Consider the following 27,558-nt stretch of genomic DNA (forward strand, 5'->3'; position numbering starts at 1 on the left):
AAACTAGCCGGGCGAGGTGGCGGGCGCCTGTAGTCCCAGCTACTCGGGAGGCTGAGGCAGGAGAATGGCATGAACCCGGGAGGCAGAGCTTGCAGTGAGCTGAGATCTGGCCAGTGCACTCCAGCTTGGGTGACAGAGCAAGACTCCGTCTCAAAAAAAAAAAAAAAAAGATTGGGATATAGAAAGAAAACAGCAGAGTGTCTATACTTTTTTCTTCTACAAAGAACAAGAAATTATGACATACTAATACTCAATAGATGAATTTAGACGCAGTGGAGGTGTGTGCTGGAGGTTGTTTTTGCTTCCAGGCAAGCGTGGACAGAAGAGTTTGGAGACCACTACTGGGCAGTGAAGGCTTTTGTAAATGAGTCTTAAATGATGAATACCACAGCCAGCTTCACTGATGTTGCTAGCAACATGTACCTCAATTACAGAAGGGAGTGAGAGCTGTGACATACATGCTTAGCCACCAAATCACAGAATATGAGGAAGTAAGGCTGAATCACTAAATTGTCACTATGCACCAAGAGGCACCATGTAAACTGCTTGTGGATAGGAAACTGAAAAAAAGAAGCCAAGCTCACATTTACATGACAAGTCTTGGTGGTCAAAAGAAATGCTCCAAGAAACCATAAAGGACCAACTTTCAGCACGGCAGCTGCAGGCAGACAGCAGAACCAGGACTTTCTGCTGCACAGATGTTGGGGTCTTCCAAATAAACATCACCCCGATGGAGCAAGGAGACACAGCTGTAAAAACCACCAGCCTAGACAGTGACAACTCAAAAGATACCCCAGGAGGTGCAGGCTCATAAGGGTGGGAAGTACTTCCTGGTCACTCAGGTAGTATTCACTAAGCAGCTGATGCAACCAAGTTTCAAACACAGAGACCACAGTGTGACCAGGTCAAGCACCACCCTCAGCTTCCATGTACATTTTTACTTTTTTAACTAGAGACAGGGTCTCACTACGTTGCCCAGGCTGGAGTACAGTGGTATAATCCTGGCTCACTGCAACCTCGACCTTCCAGGCTCAAGCCATCCTCCTGCCCTCCCTTTGAGTAGCTGGGACTACAGGCATGCACCTCCACACCCAGCTAAATTTTAAATTGTTTATAGAGACACAATCGCACTATGTTGGCTAAGGTTGGTACTGAACTCCTGGGCTCAAGCGATTCTCCTGCCTCAGCCTCCCATAAATGTTGGGATGACAGGTGTGAGCTACCACGCCAGCCGCACACGCATTCTTCCATGCACGGTGCTCCCAGGGTCCTGGGGAGGTCTATGCAAGTGGCGAGTCCACAGACAAGAGATCTCATGCAAAACAGAAAGAAGCGCTCAAGCTCTCAGAAAGGCAGGAGCCAACCTTTAGCGACAGTGCCATCTTGTCTTTCAAATATATTTATTCTTAGTACAAAGCGAGTAGGAACAAAGCTGAACTAACAACTTGAGGCAAATTTGGGATTCGTCATTAATATGTACTAAATTTCATTCCCCTCTATGTCCCAGATGAGGAAACTTAGCAGAGGATGAGTTTCCCCCACCAAGTAAACAAAAGCTCAGCAGTACTATTTTGTTTTTAAAGATAATATTTACATGCCATTTTTTGAAATGACCATTTCTCCATGACTTCTAGTGTCTCCTCTGTCCTAGAGCACGGTCTGTGCAGGCAGGGTTCTCTCTCTTCTTGGCCACTGCCTCATCCTGCACCACCTGGAGTCTGAGTTTCTAGAGCCCTAAAGGACTTGATGTCTGGTTGACTCCTGCGCCTGGTCCTTCCTCATGTTTTCACTGCTTGTGGCCCTTTGTATTTCCCATACAGATCTGGGGAGAACTTAAGAATTTGGCAGGATTGAGTCTTCCAGTGCATGAACATGGACTATTTCACCAATTACTCAAGTTCTCTTTAAATGTCTCCCAATAAAGTCTTCTAATTTTCTTTCAAAAATGTGTGAAACATTAATTTTCAGATTTTATTCTTAGGTATTTGCTATGTTTTGATGTCATCATCAGTGGTATCTTTAAAAACATTTAATGTTCTAACTGCTGTTGCAATAGAGAAAAAATGGTTTTTGAGTATCACTTCTATATGCAGCTATCTTGCTCAACTCTTAGGCGTTCTGATAACATATCTGTAAATCCCTCTGGTTTTCCCTTCATCTGCAAGTCCCCACACTGTTCATCTCTTTCTTATCTACTGGGCTGACCAGAACCTCTGAGCAACGCTGACAGGAGCAGTGAGAACGGCCACGTGCACCCACCTCCGACTCAGAGGGCAGCTTTTACTAGCTAACCACTGATTTGACGCTGCTCTAGCAGCCCGTGGATAACAGTTACCCGAGTAAGAAACTGAACTATGGATTCAATGCTATCCCAATCCATATCCCAATACACACTTCTGTGGAACTGAATACATGGATTCTAAAACATATGTGGAAATGCAAGGCATTAAGACTAACCAAGACACCCCCGAGAAGAACAAAGCTGGAGGACTTGCTGTTCTAGAAATCAAGACTTCCTGTAAAGCTTCATGAATGAAAACAGCCAGGCTCTGTGCTGTCACACAGGCTTGTGCATAAATCGACACCTGACTTGTGACAGCAGCAGGTTGCAGAAGAGTGAGGAAAAGTTGGCCTTTCAACATGTTGTGTTGGGACAACTAGGTACACAGTGACAAAAAAGAAAGGAAAGAAAAGAACAAAGAAAGAAAGGAAGAAACTGGATCAAATTATATACATATATATTAAAAAAACAAACTCCTGGTGGGTTATAGACTTAAATCTGAAAGGCAAAACTCTAATGCTTTTAAAAAATAATAGAGAAGAATGTCTTACATAGGGAAAGAAGTAGAGAAGGACTTCCTTAGACACAAAGCCAGTAATCATTAAAAGACTGGTTGATCTATATTAAAACTAAACATTTTTCTTCACCAAGACACCCACAAGGATGAAAAGGCAAGTCACAGGATAGAACTATCTGAATACATATAACCCACAGACTCATTCCCAGAACACACAAACATGTCCAATAACTCAGTAAGAAAGCTTCAGAGTACAAGCAGAAAAACAGGCAAAAGTCTTAACCAGGTTCTTCACAAAATACATCCAAATGGCTAATCACTATGAAGGGATCGTCACTCTAATCAATAATAACTAGAGAAATGCAAATTAAAACCACTACTGCCAACACCAAATAGTGCCTCAAGGAGCTGCTTTGTGGCTGGAGCCCGAACAGCACCATGGGCGGGGCAGTGCATTATCAGTGGTGTTGAGGATACACGCAGCTGACAGCTAGGACGGCACTCCTGGCATACCACCTCACGACACTCACACATACATGCATCACAACTGAGGTAAAGGAATGTCCACAGCACACCGTCCCAACAGCTCAGAGTAGAAACAACCAAATGCCCATTAGTGGTGGATTAGGTACATGTAAATGCAGTCTATATAACATTCCAAAGCGATAGAGATGAATGAAATACAGCTATACACAATATGGATACGCCTTACCGAATACTGTTGCATCAAAGGGGCCGATAAGGATTTATTCAGTATAACTTCATTTATAGGTAGAAACAAGCATCCCCAAAACTATAAAAGACTTATGGGGGCTTTTTGGGTGCCCAGCCTGAATGGTGGTTATGTGGGAATTTGCTTTATAATTATTCACTACACTTTTGTTTCATATGCTTCTGTATGTAAGTTATATTTCAAATAAAAAAAGGCTAAAGATACATGCATATGGCTAAAAAATGAAAATGGAAAGAACCTAGTGAGATGTGAGTCTCTTTGCCCACACCCACCCTCTGGCCTCCCTCTCTTTTCCCAACTCCCACTGTTGCCAATCGGGGCATCCCTGGGCTGCTCCAGCGGCGCACTCAGGTGCACGATTGTCAGCCGTTTTCTGCGTGGTTTTAGATGCGTTCACACCGACGACCTCTAAACTCACCTGGATCTACCTGAGACTGGAAGCCACACTTGCACATGCGAAATCCCAACAGTTTCTCTCTCTCTCTCTTTTTTTTTTTTTTTGAGACTGAGTCTCGCTCTGTTGCTCAGGCAGGAGAGCAGGGGCATGATCTTGGCCCACTGCAACCTCTGCCTCTTGGGTTCAAGCGATTCTCCTGCCTCAGCCTCCTGATTAGTTGGAACTACAGGGGCCCGCCACCACACCTGGCTAATTTTTGTATTTTTAGTAGAGACGGGGTTTCACCATATTGGTCAAGCTGGTCTCGAACTCCTGACTTTGTGATCCGTCTGCCTCGGCCTCCCAAAGTGCTGGGATTACAGGCAGGAGCCACCACGCCCAGCCCCCCAACACAGTTTCTAACGTTCCTCTACATAGTGTTTCATGTTGAAGAATTAAAGCTTCGAATTTTTTTTTTAATTGAAAAACTTTCCCAATTAAGATAAGGATCTAGGTGATCTCTATTTTTTTCCTATTTATATGAAGATTCTCTCTTAAAAGAAAGATCAGTCATTATGCTTGCAAATGGATAAAATAAAAACTGTGGTATGACATGTTTATCAGATCTAAAGCATGGGTGGGGAACAATTGGGATATAAGAACTAAAGTCTCAAGACCAGGCACGGTGGCTCACGCCTGTAATCCCAGCACTCTGGGAGGCCGAGGCGGGTGGATCACGAGGTCAAGAGATTGAGACCATCCTGGCCAACATGGTGAAACTCCGTCTCTACTAAAAACACAAAAATTAGCTGGGCATGGTGGCATGCGCCTGTAATCCCAGCTACTCGGGAGGCTAAGGCAGGAGAATCGCTTGAACCCAGGAGGTGGAGGTTGCAGTGAGCTGAGATCACGCCACTGTACTTCACTTCAGATTGGAGAAAGAGTGAGACTCTGTCTCAAAATAAAAACAAAAAAAAAACACTACAGTCTCAGAGCAGCCCCAACCATGAGGACACAGGCTGCATCACTAGGAAGTCTTTCGCAAATGCATCCCATACATACACGCCAGGCACGGTGCTAGGCACTGACGATACAGAGATACATTAAAACACAGTATCTGACCTAAAACTACCAGAATATGGGAGGTGATGAATTCTGCTGGGAGACATGGAGATGAAGGCTCAGGGAAAACAGGAACCACAGCTGAGGAGAGGCTGAAGTTGCTGGGAAGGCACTGAAGGCCGCATTACACAGGGGGACTGTCTAGAGGCACTGACTTGTCAATCACGGGGGGCCTGAAGTTACAGGAGAGATTAATCAGGCTGCATTCTCCTGGAAAATCAATTTTCCTCAAAAGACAGTACCTTAAAAATGAGGACAACTGATTATATTTTGCATACCCCACATTAATCACACTGGGTGCTTAATTATACATTTTCTCAGGAGGGTCTTTTGTCTTTTCACCGTTTTTATCCTCGGATCTAAAACTGGCCAGCACGCAGGGGCCACAGATGTCTGCGGAATGAACAGATCCATCTGAGGAAAACAAATTCAGGTAATTTAAAGGAGAGGTACTGTAATTTGAAACATATTTACATCAAAAGAACACCACCTGTATCAGAGTAGAATGCAACATCTGCATAAACTTTTAAGATAGAACTCAGGTCTTCCGAGAAACTGCTCTCACGCATTTCTCCTCTGTGGAATCTCTGCAGTCAGAGGTGCCCTGATCGAAACGTCTAACAAGTACGGTGGGAAGAGAGATTCGAATCAGAGGATTTTGAAGCAGATGAGTGATCCAACTTGATCTCTGTTCAGGAGAGACACAGGGGAACTGAAACCAAGAAGCCAGAGGCAGGCAGTTCTCCTTCAGAAGAGAGGAGCCTTAGCTACAGCCCACGAACCCAGCCCTCAGCCCTCTTCTAGGCAATCCCGACGTGCTTTCCTGGGTACAGGCCTGCCAGTCCTCATTTTTAGTAACAAGGATCTCTCACTCTATAAATCCAAGCTTCCACCAGTTGAAAGCTCGATAAACACAGCAATGAAATGCGCACTTCTATATATCTACGAAATGTCAAGACTAACTTCTACCCTGACCCTTAGCACCTAAATAACTTCAAAATTGGGTTAATCTTCTCACAGTTTGTAACTCAGTTGATGACTTCTGAAATTTACAATACATCTTTCTTAATTTCAAAGTGCAAGTGTCTTATTCTATCCATTCTAATATATACATTTTCCATATTAATGTTTCTAAAATCAAGTTGCATCTTTCACTTTTTCTTTTTTGGTAATTCTTTAAAAACGGTTTGGGCTACAATTAACAGCGCCTTAGGTGGGATGAGATATGGTATCTTAGCATCCCTACACATGTGACTCTGCTCAGGTTTCTAAACGGATATAATTTCATTCAAATGAAGCCAATGTCCCCGCCTCCCTCCGGGTCTGTCTGTACCACCCAACGTGAAGGAGTTGAAGCAAACTGGCTGTAGACAGCAGAAGGGATTTTAGAAGAGGCCGTGCCCACCCTAAGTGCCCCCGTTCTAGCGTGTGGCTGCCTGCAGCCAGGTCTGTTTGGCGGGGCTCCATGAGAAACCAGGAGAGCCAGTGCACAGCCCTTCCTGTCACCAGGGATGCTGAAACCATCTTTCCACTCTGTGTGGGTAGATTTCGGGCAAAAGGAACAGTACCGCCAGGTACACTTCATTTGGGTACAAATTTGGTAACGTGGGGCTGGTCTGCAGTTTCCGCACTGACACTCTTATTTACATGTTTGGATAGAGACAACCTGTGGCTCACAATCCACCATGAACGTTCCAATGCTGTGGTTTATCCAGCTTTGTTGTACACATTTACCAAGGTTACATCATCTTTCCTGGAGAGAAAGATCTGCTGACCACAGGACCAAGCTGGGGTTCCCTCAGGACCAAGCTGGGGTTCCCACAGGACCAAGCTGGGGTTCCCACAGGACCAAGCTGGGGTTCCCGCACAAACCTGAGGGGCTCCTACCTTAAGCCCTTTGGGTTTTTACTTGCATACGAAGAAAGGGGTAATATTCACTTTCCCCACAACTTTCTACCACCAACCCCATCTTTCCTTTCTCACGAAATTAACAGTATAATCTAATAAGGCAGAGATTTTCATTTCAAAAGCAGTGGTTGAAGCCAAATTCTAGTTCATTCATGCTTTTCTTGCATGAAGACTGGCAGCTCTACCAGGAGAATAAGGTGGGGAAGGGCTGATGGTAGGGTGGCAGGTGGGTGGGGTGGAGGGGCACCGGACTGGAGAGAGGTCAGGCTAAACGGGCGAAGGCGCAGGAGAGGCTGCTTTCCTCAGAAAAGCTCTTCGGTGAATTTTTCGGTAAAGGGAGTCATGCGGAAGAGCAAACGGACTCCCGGTTCAGACTCCACTAGATCAGAACACGGCAAAGTCATGAAATTATTCTCAGCCTCAGGCTCCTCATCTGTAAAATCTCCTGTGGACACACGCACATTCAGAATGAACTTTCACCCCAGCTGCGGACAAGAGGAATTCAACGGCGTTAGCTGAACTGGAAGATTCAGCTTTTCTTTTAAACAGGGAAAAGTTGAGACAGGTCAGACAAACTCTTGGGAATAAAGATATAAATCCAGCACAGCATTATGTCCTGATACAGGCCATATTTCCCACTTAGGACTCTAGTTCTAGCAAGCCTTGTGGAGAACAGACACTCAGGGCACTGATTAGTAAATGCTCAACACGCTCTGTGGAGCCCGTATCGCTTCACCTTCCACTCCCACCAGCACGCCTGGTGAAACGCTGAATATTAATACTATTACTGCACCTGGTGACCAGAAGCTCCAGCAATGCAGTAGCTCATTTACCCAAAGAACAACGGCAGGTACCATCTCAGGAAAAGTAACAGCTCTTAACATTTGACAAGAAGATGTAATAGTATCTTTTCAATTCCATCTTGAAATTGATTCCAGAACCTTCAATGTGTTTACCAGCAGACAAAGCAGTGTAGGGTGTGAAAAAGATACACTGAAAATACACATACATTTTTTTCAGTCCCTTTTTATGTTCTCTACTTCCTTTCTCCATGTCTCCGACAGAGGAGGTTCAAGTGCTTCCTTCTAGACAAGAACTCTTGCTGAAGCTTGGCTCTTCCTGCAAATGACGTCCAGCACAGGGATGGCAGCAGGGAGGATCGGTGCAGGACACAACCAAATGAGCATGTGGCCTGTGTGCCAGGACCTACGGGGCCCTGGGCTGCTCCCGGAGCTCCAGTCTCGCAGAGCTGGAGGGATCTGGGCCAGCCACAGAGCAACACAGGTACCATGTCACATGCCAGAAACCACGATATCAGGACTGTGTGCATGTACACGTGTGTCCAATCTCTGGGGAGGTGAGACAGAGAGAAACCAGTGCCAGAGCGCTCCGGCCCCTCCCGCAAGCTACCAGCCTCCTCGAACTTGTCACATACCCACCACTCCACTCTCTAAGATTCAAATTAGTTACCTGGTATTGGTATTAACCTGCTTTGTGTTCCAGCCTCCACCTCACCTGCCCATCAACTCAAAAAAAAAAAAAATATATATATATATATATGATGACCACTTTAAGATGGATGATGATGAAAATGAGTACCAGCTGTCTTTAAGAACAGTCGTAGGGGCTGGCGCAAAGGATGAATTGTGCTTTGTTGAAGCAGAGGCAATGAACGATGAAGGTAGTTGGATTAAGGTAACACGGCTTTGAAAACATCAGTACAGCCAAGGGCTTCCCTTGGGCTCTGAAATACCACCACCTGTGGCCTTGTGGGTGAAGTGTGGTTCAGGGCCCAGGCATATCAATGGATGGCACTTAGTAGCTGGGGAGGAAGATGCAGAGTCAGAGAGACAGGAGGATGTTAAACTCTTCAGAATATCTGGAAAGCGATCTCCCCCTGGAGGTGGTAGCAAGGTTCCGCAGAAAAAAGTAAAGTTTGCTGCTGCTGAAGATGATGATGATGAAGATGAGAAGGAAACTGAGGACAAATCTCCAGTGAAGAAATCTATACGAGATACTCTAGTCAATCATGCACAAAAATCAAACCAGAATGGAAAAGACCCCAAGTCACCAATGTCAAGAAAAGGTCAAGAACCCTTCAAAAAACAGGAAAATACTCCTAAAACACCAGAAGAACCTAGTTCTGCAGAAGACATTAAAGCAAAAATGCAGCCAAGTATAGTAAAAGGTGGTTCTCTTTCAAAGTGGAAGCCAAGATAATCAATTATGTGAATGGCTTCTGGATGACTGACTGGGGGCTACTGAAGATCTCTGGCAGGGCAGGAAGTCTCTTTAAGAAAATAAACAGTTAAAAATGTTCCATCTTATTTCCTATCTCTGACAGTTGATATGTGGCAGTCCTTTTTATAATGCAGAATGAGAACTTCCCCTACCGTGTTTGATAAATGCTGTCCAGGTTCCATTATCAAGAATATATTGTCCAAAATGCCCATTTGTTTTAGACAGGGTCTTGCTCTGTCACCCAGACGGGAGTGCAGTGGTGTGATCACAGCTCACTGTAGCATCAACTTCCTGGGCTCAAGTGATCCTCCCACCCCAGCCTTCCAAGTAGTTAGAACCACAGGCACATGCCACCACTCCCAGCTAATCTTTTTATTTGTTCTCGTAGAAGACAGAGTCTTGCTATGTTGCCCAGGTTGGTCTTGAACTCCTGGGCTCAATCGATCTTTCCATTCTGGCCTACCAAAGTGCTGGGATTACAGGGGTGAGCCACCACGCCCAGCCCAAAATGCCTGTTTAGTTATTAAAGACAGAACTCCACTCTCTGCTTGGTTTTAAGTACGTATGGAATGTTATGACAGGACATAGTAGTAGCAGTGATCAGACATGGAAACAGTGGGGAGATTAAAAAAAAATGCAAAATAAAACTCAGTATTTTAATAAACAAAAAAGAAAAAAGACACATCACTCCCACCCATGCCCTCCCGAGCTAAGGCTGGTCTATCCATGCCAGGTGTGAGCAGGCACCACAGCCACGCTGCCATCAGGGGACGGACTGCACCTGGGGAGGGCTGGACACAGATCTGTGATCTGGAGGATGATTCGGGGATAGAAGATAAGCAGGCACCCCTCGGGTGGTGACTGTCGGTGACACGCAGCTCCGCAGGACAGTACCCTCATGCCTGTCACCAGCACACCTGGGCGGGGACCCTGATGAGTGCACGCAGAGCACCCCGGTCGGGGCCGAACCCCAGCTTGCTCCTCACTCCCCTTTCCCCAGGATGCTCAGTGGCCGCTCACCAGCGGGAAAGCAAACCAACAAGCAAAGTAGCCACTGAGAGCCCAGGGGCACTCCTGCCCTCTCCTCCTGTTTCCATGGGGACTCGAGGGGGCAGGCTGCACCTGGAAACCTTGGCTTTCGACCGCTTTCTCAAAGGGTCCATCGAGTCACACTCCCTAAGTAACACGACTGTAATACAGCTGGCAGGTTATTCAAGACGTTCACCAGCTAAAAGGTTCGTTTTTCCACTGGAAGAATATGTCACCTAAAGATTTGATACGTTTATTATTCATGGAAACGAGGAACATTCTAGTGTTTGGGTAAGTGTTGAAAGACAGTGGACCCTTTTCTACCCATGTCTGTGCTGCCACTGAATTTGTTTTCTTGACACAGCAGGGTTTGGTGTGGGGAACCTGAAGGTATAAGGGGCCTCTGGGGACCTCCACGAGCTGGACTCTTCACAGCAGCCGCAAGAGGCGGCACTAGAAATCAGGTGCCAAGAAGCTCCATGGGGAGCTGAGAGCTCAGTGGTCTCTGAAGGAGGAGGTGCTCCTGCCTCCCAGACTAAGCCTGGGTGGCCTGTGAGGGACTGCATGACTCCAGCCTCCTGGCTGTCCACCTGGCCCTGGAGCCCTGCTCCCTGACCTGGCCCCACTGCCCCAGTTGGCCTCAAAGGGCCCCCTTTGACAGGTGCTTCCCTCCCCTGCCTCCCAGAAGCACGGGCGATCCTCTGCCTTACTCTCTACGGCTTTTCGTGTCTGCGGCTGGAAGGTTTCATTTCAAAAAGAACACCACAGTGACCGTGGGCACCCCCTTCCCTCGCCCCACCACAGTGACCGTGGGCAACCCCCTTCCTCGCCCCACCTCCCCAGGTGAGGACTGACCACACAGCAGGGAGCCTGGTGTCCGGAGGCAGAGGGAAAGTGTCTGTCTGGACACGGAACGAGCCGGCCCCATGTCTTTCAATGTGGAAGCCCAGTTTGGTGACCTGAGAGGTGGTGGCATTTGGGGAAACCTCCACAGGCCGTCCTCTAGATTCTACTTTTCTACATACAGTACTTCCTAAGATTTGCTCTTTATGGTCCAAGTTTTATAGCTAAACTAAAAACTTAACATTCATGGCCATTACTAGGCACAGTTGCCCCTTTCATTTCTAACTTTGAATCCTTCATTTAGCAAGTATCTGTAAAGCCTCGAAGACAGGAAGCAGCATTAAAACAAAGGTGTTAAGAACTTGGGCAGAAAGACAAAACCCGTGGGTTGGAATCCCAGCTCCACCTCTGACTACCTCAGTGACCCTGGGCAGAAAATGATCTCTTTGGGCCTCAGTTTTCTCAACTAGAAAATGGGAATAATTGTCTTTACTGGGGTTGATGTGAATTAAGAGATGTACAGTGCTTAGAAAAATCCCTGAAATATAGCGTGTCCTCAATAAATGTTGTTTTTGTTTTTTGTTAATCATGTATCAAGTGACTAACTAGCATCTATAACTCAATCTTGTTACCGTCCCGATGGTAACGGAAGCAGCTAACGGAAGCAACATTGTCCCCCTCTCCAGGCATGTCCGAGCAGGCCTCTAATGCACTGCACTCAGCAACTAAATTTGTACCAAATGAAAGGCGGAATCTCAATTTGACAATGTCTGGTTCTGCATAACACAATTATGCATATGCCCTGATAAACAGCACAGCAATAGTGCTTTGCTGTTCTTGATCTTGTAACGGGCAGTGCAATAGGAACTACTTAAATGTTGGTCGAAAGAGGCTGAATGAACCCCAGATCCGATTATTACAGATGTACCCACTAGGTCACAGGGGAGCCAGTCCGTTTGGTGAGTTCACAGACATCTTAGTGAGGCACAGCAGGTGTTGCTGGAAGCTCACGTGGGTAAGGGGATAAAAACCAGAAAGTAGCAAGCAGACGAAAAAGGCAAGAGACACGGCTATTAACCAGCTGCGACCAGTTGCTTGACCTTTTTGGGCCTCAGTTTCCACATCTGAAAAACGAGGTTCTTTCTGGTTCTTTTGAGACTATGAATAGAGAAAGCTTCTTTCAGGAACTCGAGTGCCAGCAGCAAATCCCAGAGAAGGGAAAAAATGAAAATACAACAGGGTCTCTAAACAGGAAAAGAGAAGAGAATAATGTGACATATATATTTTTTTAATCCAGGAAAATAATGTACAAGGTGGGCACTACAAGAAGGACCATATAAAAACCTATAAATGAAATCTTTCGCTCTGTGTATAGGTGACCATTGGTCTTTACAGGAAACAACTGAGTATTTGATGGCTAATGTGATATGTAAACATGTGTAACTTATTTTGAAGAATTTTCTTTTCAGAAAAATAATACATGCTCACTGTAAAATAGAAAAAAAAAAAAAAAAATCCAAACAACACAGGGAAGGCCAACCCAGAGAGAACACTGCGGACGTCTCCGGGTGTGTGCCGACGAGTGCGCCACTGGGAGCCAGGCTTCATGGGCTCCTCTGTTCACTACCCACACCCCCCGGGTCCAGGATGTCTCACACGCCAACAAACAGGTAATGTCATCGTCAACTGTTTGAAATTTCACTTGACCTGTGTGCCACGATTCAATAAATCAAGTCGGGCTTCTCATGGTGTTCTTTAAAAAATATTACATCACAAATAACGCTTTGCTTTATGATTACAGATGGAGGATGGAATACATTTATCTGAGTCTACTCTCTTCTAAAACCGCACTAAAAAGACAAGGAATTTTGTAAAGCGTTTACACTTTCCAGGATGTGGGATCACGGGGCCGGAGGACACGCGGGGAGGCAGCCAGGCGCGCACTGGTGAAGCCTTACAGGCTCGGGTCAGGGTGTCCACAGCTGCCCGTGGAGTAGGGACACAGATGGGCAAGAAGAGGACTGGCAGGAAGTTCTTGCAGGCTGTTCTCACAGGCCCTGTGCCACCTGTGATCACATAACTTGACTCTGGAAATGTGTGTTCTTTTTTTTTTTGGAGACAGAGTCTTGCTCTGTCGCCCAGGCTGGAGTGCAGTGGGGCGATCTTGGCTTACTGCAACGTCCGCCTTCCGAGTTCAAGCAATTCTCCTGACTCAATCTCCTGAGTAGCTGGATCACAGGTACATGCCACCATGCCCAGTTAATTTTTTGTATTTTTTCAGTAGAGACGGGGTTTCAGCATGTTGGCCAGGCTAGTCTCGAACTCCTGAACTCAGGTAATCCGCCTGTCGTGGCCTCCCAAAGTGCTGGGATTACAGGCATGAGCCACCATGCCCGGCCCTGGAAATGAGTGTTCTGTACTACCAGGGAATCTGCTTTGGTAACGGCTGGATAGGTTACAGTCAACACACACAGTGGGCAACAAGAAAGGCTTGAGAAAATATATTTTAAAAAATCTGTTTAGAGGTATCAACAAGCTCGTCAAACAGTGAAGATTTTTTTCCTTTTTTTTTTTTTTTTTTTGAGATGGAGTTCTGCTCTTGTTGCCTAGGCTGGAGTGCAATGGCGTGATCTTGGCTCACTGCAACCTCCGCCTCCTGGGTTCAAGTGATTCTCCTGCCTCAGCCTCCCAAGGAGCTGCGATTACAGGCATGCGCCACCACGCCCAGCTAATTCTGTACTTTTAGCAGAGATGGGGTTTCACCATGTTGGCCAGGCTGGTCTCGAACTCCTGACCTCAGATGATCCACCTGCCTCAGCCTCCCAAAGTGCTGGGATTTACAGGCGTGAGCCACTGAGCCCAGCCAAAATAGTGAAGATTTATACAACCAAGAAGAAAGGACAATACAACCCTCAAGGGATAGGCTGTGCCGGGGCTGCCTCCTCCTTCCCCGCGGCCCCTCCTTTCTCAGAGGATCACGTGCCTGGGAGGCACAGCGCTTTGCCTTTCACAGCCGCCTGGGGCAAGGGGGACAAGAGGTGAGTCCAGGGCCCTGAAGGCAGAGGAGAGGCTGGTAAGACCGCCTGCTCGTTACAACATACAGAATATATGACAGAAGTGTGCAGCAAATGTGGCAAAATATTGACAAATGGGTGAAATTCGGATTAAATTCTTTACATCATTCTTCCAACTTCTCCATGCTTTTGAAATTATTTCAAAAAGTTAACAAATACGCAAACAAACTACAAATCAGGAATGGAAAGTGCATTTTACCAAATGCCATCTTCAGATTCACGAGACGCTTGCATTTACCTTCCTTCGACGATTACTACTTCCTGCACGCTATGATTTCTCACCTTTTTCCACCCCACTGGCTCCAGGTCTACTTGTCTCCACTCTCCCCACTTCAGGGGCTGTCTACCCCCTTCCAAAACCTGCTCTTTGGTTTCATTCTCTCTTTTCCTTAGTTGAATCATTTCTGCTTTTGTCTTTAAAGAACACAGTAATTCTTCAACTTACTTTGGTTCTTTTCTACCTCTTTAGTGTTTAAATCATTTCTTTTCATTCTTATTTAATAACCATCTTTACAGGTTAACTCTGTAAGCCATTATCTTATCTCATTTTTTCATGCATTTGGAGGCAACAGTGGTTCTGCACATGAGAACACAGCCAAGTCTGACAGCCTGGCCTGAATCTCAGTCTCCCACTTGCCAGCTGTCAATTCTGGGGCAAGTGATTGAGCCCACCCTTCCCATTCCCCCACCTGTGAAATGGGGATGAGGACAGCACCTTCTTCAAACAGGGACTGTGAGGAGTGAGTGACATAATAAATGTACAATGCTTAGAACAGTGCTTTCAACATATTTATTAGGATTATTAGCTCTTATTCATTTAACAAGATTTGTTGAGTCTACTGAGTGCTAGTGTTCTAGAGGTTGAAGATAAAGCTTCCACGAAGCCTACGGTCCTTGGCTCCATGGACGTTCTGCCCGAGCGACGAAGCTCTTCTCGCCCCAAGGGACTCACAGGGATGCCTGGTTTCTGCCTGTGTGTTTATTTCTATTTTTATTGCATTATAATGTGAGAATATGGTTTCTAATTATTTCAAATTTTTGGAAATCACGTCTATTTCCTCTGTAAACTATTATATATTAAGTTTAAAAACTTATACCATGAGCATTTGTTTTCCAGCCATCACACCTGAAAGTCTCTACCGGCTCACAGTAGTAACAACTCACGTCTACCACACGACCTGTAAAGGGCCAAGAAGTCCAGGCGCGTCTCCCACCAGCACCGCACTCACCAATTTTGTCTTTAACTCCCTACACTTCTTGCTTTATATGTTTCAATGTTCAATCATTTAGGTCACACAAATCCATGGTAGTTACATCATCCCATGCACTGTATGCTTCAGCGTGATGAGTAACCCTGTTTCATTGATTATTGCTTTGTCTTCACAATTTAGCTTTGCCCAGCATTAATGTCACGACCCTTGCTTTTCTTCTGCATCTGCCCGACATATACCTTTACTCTCTATTTCTTTTTAATACTCTTTTATATAGTACCTATCTCTTCTTAGGATTTAAAGCCCAAGTTAGAAGATCCATGTTTGTTTCATTTGTTACTTAGAGTAACGCATATGTAAAGGTAAATATAACTGAAATTATAGAAATCATCTTTAAGCATTGCTAGCCTAGAAAAATGCATGCAACACCCCAGGCATTTAAAGTAGGGATATTATATTTAAAGAAATTTATTTTGTCTAAACAGTATTTTGAAAAAGAACTATCTGCAGATCCTGGCATGAGACGTAAGTTTCCAAAATAACAGAATGACTCATTTACAATACAAAACCAGTTACAACGGTGTGTGTGATTCTAGTAGCTCTGATTTTAGGCTAAGGGTGGCAGGTCGGGAGTAGAGAAAGAAGGGCAAGGGAGAGAAGGCTGGCAGCTCTGTCCATGCTTTGGGGGCTGCTGGGGTCTCGCCTGAGCTTGGGTTTGCTCTCCCTGCTGCTCCGCAGGCAGCCACAGTTGAAGGTCAGGGACTTCCAACCTCAGCTCAGCTGAAACCCTGCCCAGCTTTAGAGCCTCAACTGCAAAAAACCTTTCAGCTGCTAGGAAATCTTTGTTTTGTTTTTTTTTTTTTGAGACAGACTCTCGCTCTGTCGCCCAGGCTGGAGTGCAGTGGCCGGATCTCAGCTCACTGCAAGCTCCGCCTCCCGGGTTCACGCCATTCTCCTGCCTCAGCCTCCCGAGTAGCTGGGACTACAGGCGCCGCCACCTCGCCCGGCTAGTTTTTTGTTTTTTTTTTAGTAGAGACGGGGTTTCACCGTGTTAGCCAGGATGGTCTTGATCTCCTGACCTCATGATCCACCCATCTCGGCCTCCCAAAGTGCTGGGATTACAGGCTTGAGCCACTGCGCCCAGCAGAAATCTAACTTTCTTCTTGTTGCTTGTGGATTGAAGAATTTCCTTAAGTAATTAAAAAAAATTAATTTCCCGTTGTATTTTATCTTACTAATGTTTCTTACTATTTTCACTTTTAATTCTTTTAAGGAATACTAATAGTTCATCGTTATTGGGTATTCTCTACATGCTGGTAATATATTACCATGACTTTTCTCAGTCCAGTAATCCTAGTAAGAACACAGAGAGGGGCTACCATCATGCCCATTAGACAGACAAGGACAGAGGTCTACCGAGAGGTTAAGGCGACAGCTCAGATGGGACAGTGCTGATGTCTGCGCCCAGGCAGGGCGGCTAGAGCACCTGGTGACCTGTGTGGGCAAGAGGCACCCCGTGAGGGGACACCTGTGCAGGCAGGGTGGTCCCACACATGCTACTGGTCCCTTACGGGGAGAAGATGGTCTCATCATTCCTGGTCAAGATGAAGACTGTGGCTGTCCCGGGAGACCTCAGATGCCTTAATGAGAATATTACTTCTAAGGCCTTTAAATTCCTCAATGGAAAAAGCCCGTGAATTGAAATCAATAGTTCCTAATACAAATCTGACATGGGCCAGGTTTCCCATTAGCCAGTATTACAGGTGAGAAGTGGGAAGGAGCCCTCTGAACAAACGTCTGGGACGCCACCTTAACTGCAAATCTGACTTGATAACATGATCACCAACCAAATACCTAAATCATCAACATTCCCCTCTACTGAGTTCTCCTGAGCACTTGCTGACTGTAAACTGCGTTCCCAGGTGGAAGTCACTGTGGAGTTTAGGCCACATCAGTTCCTGGGTGTAACTCACCTCCCAGCTCTGGGCCAACACCCTGCCCTGGGCTTCCCTTATCCCAATTCATCCCGCTCCCCCAGCCACAGGACAGCACCACATCTTTGCTTCCTTAGATGGCCCCAGCTGAGCAGCCCATGCTCCCACCACCGTGAGGAGCAGCCCAGTGTCAGGCTACCAGTTCTAGGGTTGCTGGGCAGTTGGCTGTGCTGGAATCAGAGACTCCCAGTCCCTGAAGACACAGGCTGCATTTTTTTTTCCTTACTGTGAATATGCTTTGAATACACTCCTAAAAAGTAAACAAAACAAAACACTTCTCCAAGCCCCTGGCAAGTAGGCTTGGCCCTGCCAAGCAGGCGGAGCAAAGCAGAACTCTGGCCAGACCTTCTAACCTTCCTCTGAGGCTCTGTAGCCACAGGCCCACCAGCGAGCTGGGTATAATCAAGTACCAAGTCAATCTCTGAGATTTGAGGACTTTTTCTCACAGCTTTTTGGCAAAGTCATCTTGAGAGAGGAAAGAGTAGCAGCAATGAGAGAGCTGATTTCTGATTTTCCCAGCATGTAATAAAGATCCCCTCCTCTCATCCCCATCCAGACTCCTGATAACCAAATTAATATCTTAATAAATCCTCAGTATGAATATCTCCAAGCAACCTGACAGGCCTGGGGCTTTAAGCATGCATTCTATGACCTCATAAATTACAGAGATTTGGAGGACAGGGCTGGCAATAAGCCAGTGAAATTTCACCCCCTAGACACTGAGTCTGGGAGGAGAATTTCTCCTTGAGCCATTTCTGCTGAACAGCCTCCTGATTGCAAGAGGAAAATTCCTCCTCAGATTAACTTGTTGGTGGCCTTGTGAGATACCTCAGCAGCTGTACTGAGACGCCACATCAAGGGACCATCTTTAGTTCCATTTTTTTAGAAGACTTTTTGTTTGGCTTGAAGAGCATCCCCCTGAAGCTGACCCTCAGTGCTGCCGTCACTGCTGCAGCCTCAGCACCTCAATGGCCTGCGTGTGCAGACAGGAGAACCGGACCAGGTCAAGGTCCCACCAGTTCTACAGACAAGGGTCTGGAGTCCAAGTAACCACACAGCATGCCCTGCTCAGATTCTCAGGGTGACTCTTCACATGGGATATAATCTGTCCTGACTGGATCACGTTTGCCACCCAGAGGAAGAGACAATGTTAAAACTTTGATTCAGGCTGGGTGTGGTGGCTGACGCTTATAATCCCAGCACTTTGGGAGGCTGAGTCAGGTGGATCACTTGAGGTCAGGAGTTTTGAGACCAGCCTGACCAACATGGTGAAACCCTGTCTCTACAAAAATACAAACGTTAGTCGAGCGTGGTGGCGGGTGCCTGTAATCCCAGCTACATGGGAGGCTGTGGCAGGAGAATCACTTGAATCCGGGAGGCGGAGGTTACAGTGAGCTGAGATCCCACCACTACATTCCAGCCTGGACGACAGAGTGAGACTCCGTCTCAAAAACAAAAAATGCCAAAAAAACTCTTTGATTCAATAAAGCTGGGAAGTGAAAACCCCTAGTCATGTTAGGGAATTTCACAGGGCCTGACTGTTACCACAATGCCTTGAAAAAACAGTTTTGGAACAGTGAACTGACTCGGCAATTCACCTGGCTGGGGGTGGTGGAACTGAAGTTTAGGTCCATGTGCTCCCTCAAACTGTGTCCTCTCAAAATGGAACCCAACGAAATGTATCCTTCACAAAATCGCAAGGGGGCGTGTCTTTGGGGCCAGACAACAAGAGCAAAAAATGAAGGGAAAATTAAGAACAATGGTTCACCCAAGGTGGTGGTTTCTGAAGAATGATCAAACCATATAATTAAACCAATCATTTTAGGTAACTGTGTGATCCTCTACCAACTTCTGCCAAACTTGGAGAGTCTAGGAATCTTTGGCAACCCTATCTTCTTCAAACATCTGACCAATCAGAGCTGGCCAAGACATATCAGGCAAGACTCCTCATTACCAGAATGGCCGGGAAGCTCCACCTTGAATTAAAACCCTGACACCGGCCATGTGAACAGCAGCACCGGTGGCCTCTGGCCACGGCTGGCCAGGGGCGGACCTAGGCGCCCATGTTTTTCCTGGACCACACTCCAGGGCAGCTTGGAGCAAGAGTAAACAATTTGATCAAGGACAATGTTTTGACCAAGTCAACGTTTTTCTCCTGAAAACTGAAGCTATCAATGACTTTTCACTAGATGGAACATGGGAAGAATCAGGCAGCTCTAATCACTGCCAGTGTGGACATGACTGATTCCAGCACGTTTCAGATGCTGTGCCAAGTGTTCACACCCCAACCTCCCTGACCATCCACAACTGTCCTGTGAGAGAGAAACTGTTATCACTCCCATTTTACAAATGAAGAACAGCCATTCAACAGTTCAGTACTTGCTGGAGGTCCCACACTGCTAACTGTATTATGTTCCTGAGTAAAAGCAAAAGAGCATGCAGAGAAATTACACGGTAAAGTGTGGGGAAGAAGGGGCATGACACGCAGAGACTGGGAGTGGTGGGGTGGACGAGGACACAGAGGGGTCCCTCACGCTGCTGGAGTCTGGACCCTTCTGGCTCCATAGTCCAGCTCCACCCTGCTCCTCTGTGTGGAGTCCCTCCATGACTGTGCCTTAAAAACACGTGTGTTCATCTAAGCAAGCCCAAGTGCGTCTCCACTGCTTGTAACCCAAGAAAGAGATAGGAAGGTGTGTTCAGAACAGACTCCTCAGGTAGAGCCCAGAGTCGCCCACCCTGAGGTTTCTCGTACTTCAGTCCTGCATGAACACCTTCAAAATCGTCACAAATCTGTGTACAGTCATGCTTTTATTTACTTGGTATTTTGCTTTAAATGGATACACTTTTTTACTAAGACCTGTCCTAAGTAATAGTAATTCAAGAAACCATGGATTTGATGTGCTAATTATATAGTTTCACATTCATCGATATATAATTATTAAAGTAAAATAATACTCAACTCTGAATCACTTAAAATAACTGGCATAAGTAGTGGTGTGCACTTGCTGCACTTGGAGGAATCCTGGGCTCTCCCACAGCATCAAGAAAGAAGGTAACAAGAAATCCTCTATTTGGCCTAAGCTGTAGATTTCTATGTTGACTATTATTGCTCAACAAATCTCCAATGATTACCTGAATGAGAAGCAAGAGAATCACTTTACCTCTCTTCTGTTCTGCTCCTTTTCATTATGAGGACAGACGGACCACTTGCTCTCAGCCTTTGCTAATCCCCTGCTAGTCTTTGGTTCTATACATGCAATACTATTTAGAAGCTCAGGATTAGAATATTTCCATGGATCCAAGGCTATCTATGCGTTCTTGTAAGTTTTGCCTTCAAAGCTGTATCATAATATTGCTGCTTAAATAAGAATGCCTTTGGACAAGTTAAACTCAACTTTAAAGCCAATGTAAGTTAACAGACCACAGCGGTCCATGTAGGGGATTGGTTCTAGGACCACCACGCTTACCCAAATCCACGCATATTCAAGTCCCACAGTCGGCCCGCAGAACCCGTGCGTATGAAAAGTTGGCCCTCTGTATACACAGGTCTCGAATCTTGTGCATTTGCAATCTGCATTTGGTTGAAAAAAATCCACATATAAGTGGACCTGTGCAGTTCAAACTTGTGACGTTCAGGGGTCAACTGTAATTCTTGTACTTATTTAAGGAATGTACTACGATAAGGAGTAGTACCCCATCTTACAACTAGACAGGATGATAAGCATCTTCCTTTATGCATCTGCAATGGTTTTAGTACCACCAACTGGAAGGAAGCTTAAAAAGATGCTATGCCCACTGGCCCATTAGTAGTGTAAAAAAAATTTCTGAAACTGTTGAATAGCCCCATTCAAAAGTTGAACTGGTCCTCCTAACTGGCTTCTAGTTATTTTGTTTCCTTTAACACACTGTTGCACATGTTTCAATAGTTTAAGCCTTATCAAATTCTTTTCTGGATGTAGCCAAAAATAAACATAATGTCATACATAAATATAAGCATGTTTTATACATTAAGATATCTATGCCAACATATCACAGATAACATATTAAGAAGGCTCATATTTCATTTATGGTAAAACAAGCACGAATAAACAAACAAAACTCAGCACTTTTCTCCCCAGGTGTGGAGTGAGGTGCCCTTCTGCTGGGCTCTGTTAATGTCCCTGCGTAGCTGCCAGCCCTGCACATGACACACGATGTTGTCATTTGCACATGGGTTGTTAGTCTGTAATTTTCCACCAGCTATAACAGGATCAGACACAAAAGTGCTCGGAAGCGTTTGCTGAATGAAGAAACTTACAATAAAGCCCCAATACCTGCAAATGCTGCTGTGACGGTAATGTACTTATCACTCTAACTGAAGACAATCTTTGCATCCTCTTGCCCCCTTAATGACACTTCCATTTTACTTTAAATTATACATATTTATGTTCTCTTAGACTGCAAGCTCCCTGAGGGCAGGCAGGTTCTATTGCTGCTTCTCTGTATTCCTTGCTGGATGAAACTGAATTTTTTCTTCTTTTTTCTGAGACGGAGTCTCACTCTGTCGCCCAGGCTGGAGTGCAGTGGCGCGATCTCCGCTCACTGCAAGCTCTGCCGCCTCCTGGGTTCATGCCATTCTCCTGCCTCAGTCTCCCCAGAAGCTGGGACTACAGGTGCCCACCACCACGCCTGGCTAATTTTTTTGTATTTTTAGTAGAGACAGGGTTTCACTGTGTTAGCCAGGATGGTCTCGATCTCCTGACCTCGTGATCTGCCCGCCTCGGCCTCCCAAAGTGCTAGGATTATAGGCGTGAGCCACCACACCCGGCCGAAACTGAATTTTTAATTCACATCTTTAAACCCCAGTATCTTATATTTGACCCAACTTAACAGAAGCTGCAGGTTTCTTTTAATAGAATGACATGTTTATATTAATTATAACTAAGTACCACTGCTAGAATGGTACTTAAAATGGTCCAGATACACTTCAGGATGAGTGTTTGGAGCAGAGACAGAAGCCTGCCTCAGGATTCATTCAGGTGCAGGCTGTGGACTTGTTGTCCAAAGCACGTCCAATCCGGGGCCCCACCTCGGGTGGATTTTCTGTTGCTCTGATTTATGCTGATTTGGGCCAACACTTGGCTGCCTCAAAGCAGGACTGAATCGGGTCACAACTACCAAGGGTACAATGTAGCATTTGTTTGCAATTCTGAATGGATCATCCTTTGTTAATGTAAGCGAAACCCTGTGTCTTGTCTGGAGACAGCAGTGTAGAGTTCCCAAGTTCTACTTGTGATAACTAAAGGTTTCACTGAAATAAAACTTTACATGGGCTGCAAAATATGAGTTGGTAACAGGAACCCGAATTAATGAACTTGGAAACTCTCATTCTCCTATGGATTAGAACATATTTAAGTCTTGAAAAATGAATGGGAGAACATAATTTTAGGAATTATTTAGATCTATCTTGAATATAGATGCTTTTCTTTACAAAATGGTATTGTACACACTCTGAAGGTTCAGAAAATACCATTCACGTCCTAATCTCGTTTCTGGCTCTTACCAGGAAAGAAAGCTAAGCAACAACTTGTGTCACAGAGGACCAAACAGAAACAAGTTTTGAAAAAAATTTTTTTTTTTTTTGTTTTGCCACTATGGACACTAAAACCAGTGTTCGGTCCCTACGAGTAACATTTCAATACTGCAAAAAAGAAAAATACGACAGTAACAGAACAACCAAACTGAGACTAAGCAGCACCTTTGAAGACACTCAATTTGAAGGCACTGCGTAAGGATGACCTGCGGGCAGGAAGGCCACCATGTGGAGCTGGGTGTCTGATGAGGGGCATCTTGCGTTGCCTGCTCTCGTTGTGATCAGGGTCCGTGCATGAAAAACTGTCTAAACACTGACCAAACACACACACACACAGAGGCAAGGTTAAGAGGAAAAATCGTCTTCCTCAAAAAAATATCCAGCCTTATGGAACATTATAAGAGGTCTTCATGCTCAGTTAAAATTAAGCACAATCAGTATTTTAACTGAAATTAAGGCAACACGCTCATTTACTTCAGGAAACTAAGAAATCTGTGTTCAGGCTGCCCAGAACCCCAAGTCCAGGTGGGGCCCCTGGCCCGGCACCTCCCTGATGTAGGTTCCTTCTGCTTGGCCTTCTTGCCTGGCAAGAGCTATAAATGAAATCAGGAAATGAATGGTAGCTGGAGATTGAAGAAGGAAGCAGGAGAGGGAGAGAAAACAGTTAAAAAGATGTTGTACTTGGAACTCATAGTAAGGATTCTTACAAACTTAAAATAATACAGGGTTGCTTTTATTTTCCCTTCCTTTCCTTTCTCTTTCTTGGAGGAATGGAGAAGCGGAAGGCAAGTCTCATGCTCCTATTTCAAGGTTAGAACCCCACAGAGAGAACCCCACTGACTAACTTCAGCCTGTGTTGACCTGAGTTCCACTAAATACCAGGAACACATCGACCAGACTCAGCAATAAAAGAAACACAATTCAGATTTATCCTGAAGATATTTTCACAACTTCAACTTTCCAGTGTGAAAGGCTGGAAAACATAGCTTCTGAGGTAAGATAAAGAGTATCTTTTGAGGCCACAGTGGCTCGCGCCTGTACTCCCAGCACTTTGAGAAGCTGAGGTGGGTGGATCACTTGAGGCCAGAATTCGAGAACAGCCTGGCTAGCATAGTGAAACCCCATCTCTACTAAAAATACAAAAAATTAGCCAGGGGTGGTGGCATACGCCTGTAGTCTCAGCTGCTTGGGAGGCTGAGGCAAGAGAATCGCTTGAACCCAGGATGCGGAGGTTGCAGTGAGCCGAGATCGTGTCACTGCACTTCAGCCTGGGAGGCAGAGTGAGACACTGTCTAAAAAAACAACAACAAAAAAATCTGTGAATTTCATTTAAGTGTTAAATCTTTCTGCTTGTCCCAAAGCAGAAAGTTTATTTACCTAATCAGCTTCTAATGATCATACTTAGAAACATAAATTAATAATAGGTGTGCTCTTTGTGTATATGTATTTGTGTGTGTGTACAAGCATACAGAGTATCCTTGCCTTGATGTATATCCTCTGAATACAACACTCCCCCTACACCTTCCAGTCTTCTTATATATCATTATACCACTGAATAAAATGGGCTTTTCAAAAAAATTGAAAATTTAAATAACATATAATGAACCATTTCAAGTACACTTCAGGGGCATTTAGTGTGTTTACAACGTTGTGCGATCAGCCCTTTGTCGAGTTTCAAAACTTTTTCACGATCCCAGAACTCCCCATCCCTGTAGGTAATTACTCCCCCTTCCTCCCTCTCTGCAGCCCCTGGCAACCTCTGATCTGCTTTCTGTTTCTATGGATTTGCCTATTCTGGACATTTCATATGAAAAGAATAAAAAAATGGGCTTTTAGGTTACACAAATCATTTGAAATATGATGTGGTAACTACAAATGTAAATGAGGTACAAATCTGGGATTTGCGGTCTAAACTGAAATTCTAGAGTTAGAATTTCACAGACGGGGAAGATTTCATAAAGAATCCTGAGGACTGATGCTGGGTTGTCATCCTAACCACAAATAAGATCAGTTAAAAAAAAAAATCCTACAGAAAGGACATTTTAATACCGAAAAAGATAGTATCTTACTTCCAAGGTTATGGGGAACAAGACGACAATTTCAGAATAAAAGATAGTCCTGTACATTGAATACATTTAGCTTAATGGAAAACTCACATGACATCACCCTTACTTTTGCCTTTGACAGGTAAGTCCTGTCACAGAGCACCACAGGTGTCTGGGGTGCCCTCCTCAGTGCACCTGAGCCTGCACTTATGGCCGAGAACTGATTTCCCAAGACAAGGTAATTTAGGAAAATAATGGATTTAATCCTGCAAAAGTTCAATCTTTTTGATGGCCAAAATGGACAAGATCCAACTCTGTTTTAAGAATCAGCAGAAAAAGATAGTGGCTTTGAGAGAGAAAGCAACAGCTGTGAGTCAGGTGAGGCCATCTTGCCCAGTGCAGATGGCAGCAGATCAGCGTTGTCTCTACCCTTTAGTTTGGCTCTGCTCGCTATGGTCTGGAGAGGTCAGAAGGCAGACAGTTAAGGAAACAACTTCTATAAATCCAAGAACTCCAGCAGGCAGGTTTCTCCCTAACTTGGCCTTTTATGCTGGGGTATGCATTCTGGAGGGTGCATAAAGCCACAGGATAAACTCAATATACATCTTAGAATATCAGTTTTCCATGCAGTCGAAAAATGTTAAATAAGGCTGGGTGTGGTGGCTCAAGCCTGTAATCCCAGCACTTTGGGAGGTCAAGGCGGGCAGGTTACTTCAGGTCAGGAGTTCGAGACCAGCCTGGCCAACATGGCAGAACCCTGTGTCTACTAAAAATACAAAAATTAGCAGGGTGTGGTGGCACACACCTGTAATCCTAGATACTAGGGAGGTTGAGACACAAGAATCGCTTGAACCCGGGAGGCAGAGGCTGCAGTGAGCCGAGATCACTCCACTGCACTCCAGCCTGGGTGACAGACCAAGACTCCCTCTCAAACAAACAAACAAAAAACAAAAAGAAAAAAAAAAGTTAAACATTTTTACACTTAACTCTAATAATCATGAAACAGAATACTAAATTCAAATAGCTTTTTACAATAAAACCAGGGATTTCAGAAACTTAAACATTTTAGGGGTTCTTCATGGACCATTTCAGATTAAGTGCCCAGATGGCCCACGGGTTCTCTACTCACAGTCAGAGCAGCTACTGAAAAGTTGGAGAGTTCACACTTCCTGATTTAAACCTTACAACAGAGCTATAGTAATCAAGACAGTGTGGTACAGACATAAGGATAGACATACAGACCAATGGAATAGAGAATCCACAAATAAATCCTATTTATGGTCCACTGATTTTCAACAAGTATGCCAAACCCATTCAATAGGGGAAATAATAGTTTTTTCAACAAACGGTGCTGGGAAAACTGGATATTCACATGCAAATAAATGAAGTTGGACCCTTACCTCACACCCTACATAAAGACTAACATGAAATGGAACAAAGACCAAAATGTGAGAGAGCTAATATTAAAAAACTCTTAGAAGAATGTATAAGAGTAAATCTGGATTCAACAATGGTTTCATAGCTATGACACTGTAAGCACAGGAGACAGAAGACAAACCAAGATAAACTGGTCTTCCTCTAAATTAAAAACGTGTGCTGCAAATGATACCACCAAGACAGTGAAAAAGACAACCCACAGTATGAGAAAATATCTGCAAAACATATATATGATAAAGACTTGGTTCTCGGAGTAAAGACTTTGCTGTGATAGCCGTGATAGCCACCTCTGACCACACCCTCTGGGGCACCTCCTACTCTCACTGATCCTTGGTCAGTTCCCTCTTCATTCTTCATGCTTGTCACTTATTGTTCCCCCTCAATTCTCCAGAAGCTTCCTCCCTTGGACCACCAGAAAAACCAAAGCCATGAGGCCCTACCTTCCCCAACTTCCTTCTTAAATTTCCCTTCCCGCCCCAGAAGTTTCTGATAATCCCCTCTGCCAAAGATGACACTGAACATTTTGGTTTTTCAGCAGATCTGGTTTTGACAGCTTTACCGTTCACCTACAAAAACTGAACAAGTCTGACCACACAGTGAGAATACCTGAAATACAACAAAACTGGTTCATTCAACTAAATGAAATGCCAACATGAAAGTTCAGTGAAACCTGAATGATGGAATCGGAGTGAGGCCCTGGCTGGGAGGTGGAGTGGTGACTGACCTGCACAGTTCCACCTGCATGCTGTGTTCTGTTGCTCTCACTGATGAGTGTGTGCACCCCAAACAGGGTGGGCAAAAGCTGGGAGCGTGCACTCTACGATAAGGACTAGGAAAGTTACCTCTTGGTCAAGTCTCAAATCTTAAACCCATGATCTTGGCCTTTCAAAACTGTTCTAGCCAGTTAAGTGGCTAAAATCATAGTAGTAACTTCTAAGACACAGAAAGATAGTAATGCCCAGATTCTACTATCAGTATGTGTCTCCCACTTTTAATGCTGTGACTTCTTTATATTTTTTAAATAAGTAATACATTCATCAAGACACACACACACACACACGGTGAAAACCCTCTTATCCTATTTCTCTGCCAAAAGTATCACTTTCAGTTTCTTCTGTATCTCTTGAGTTTCATCCTGGAACCAAAACAAATTTATTCTTACCCCAACTTCCCCT

At 44.9% G+C, this 27,558-nt stretch overlaps 1 protein-coding gene across 1 annotated transcript in view; it reads right to left on the reverse strand.

Moving 5' to 3' along the window:
* The window catches only part of PPP2R5C (protein phosphatase 2 regulatory subunit B'gamma), a 169,503-nt gene that overhangs the window by 75,705 nt on the left and 66,240 nt on the right, over positions 1-27,558 (reverse strand).

The sequence above is a fragment of the Rhinopithecus bieti genome, unplaced genomic scaffold (genome assembly GCF_001698545.2).
Source record: "Rhinopithecus bieti isolate Rb0 unplaced genomic scaffold, ASM169854v2 scaffold_20150, whole genome shotgun sequence".
Classification (NCBI taxonomy): Eukaryota; Metazoa; Chordata; class Mammalia; order Primates; family Cercopithecidae; genus Rhinopithecus; species Rhinopithecus bieti.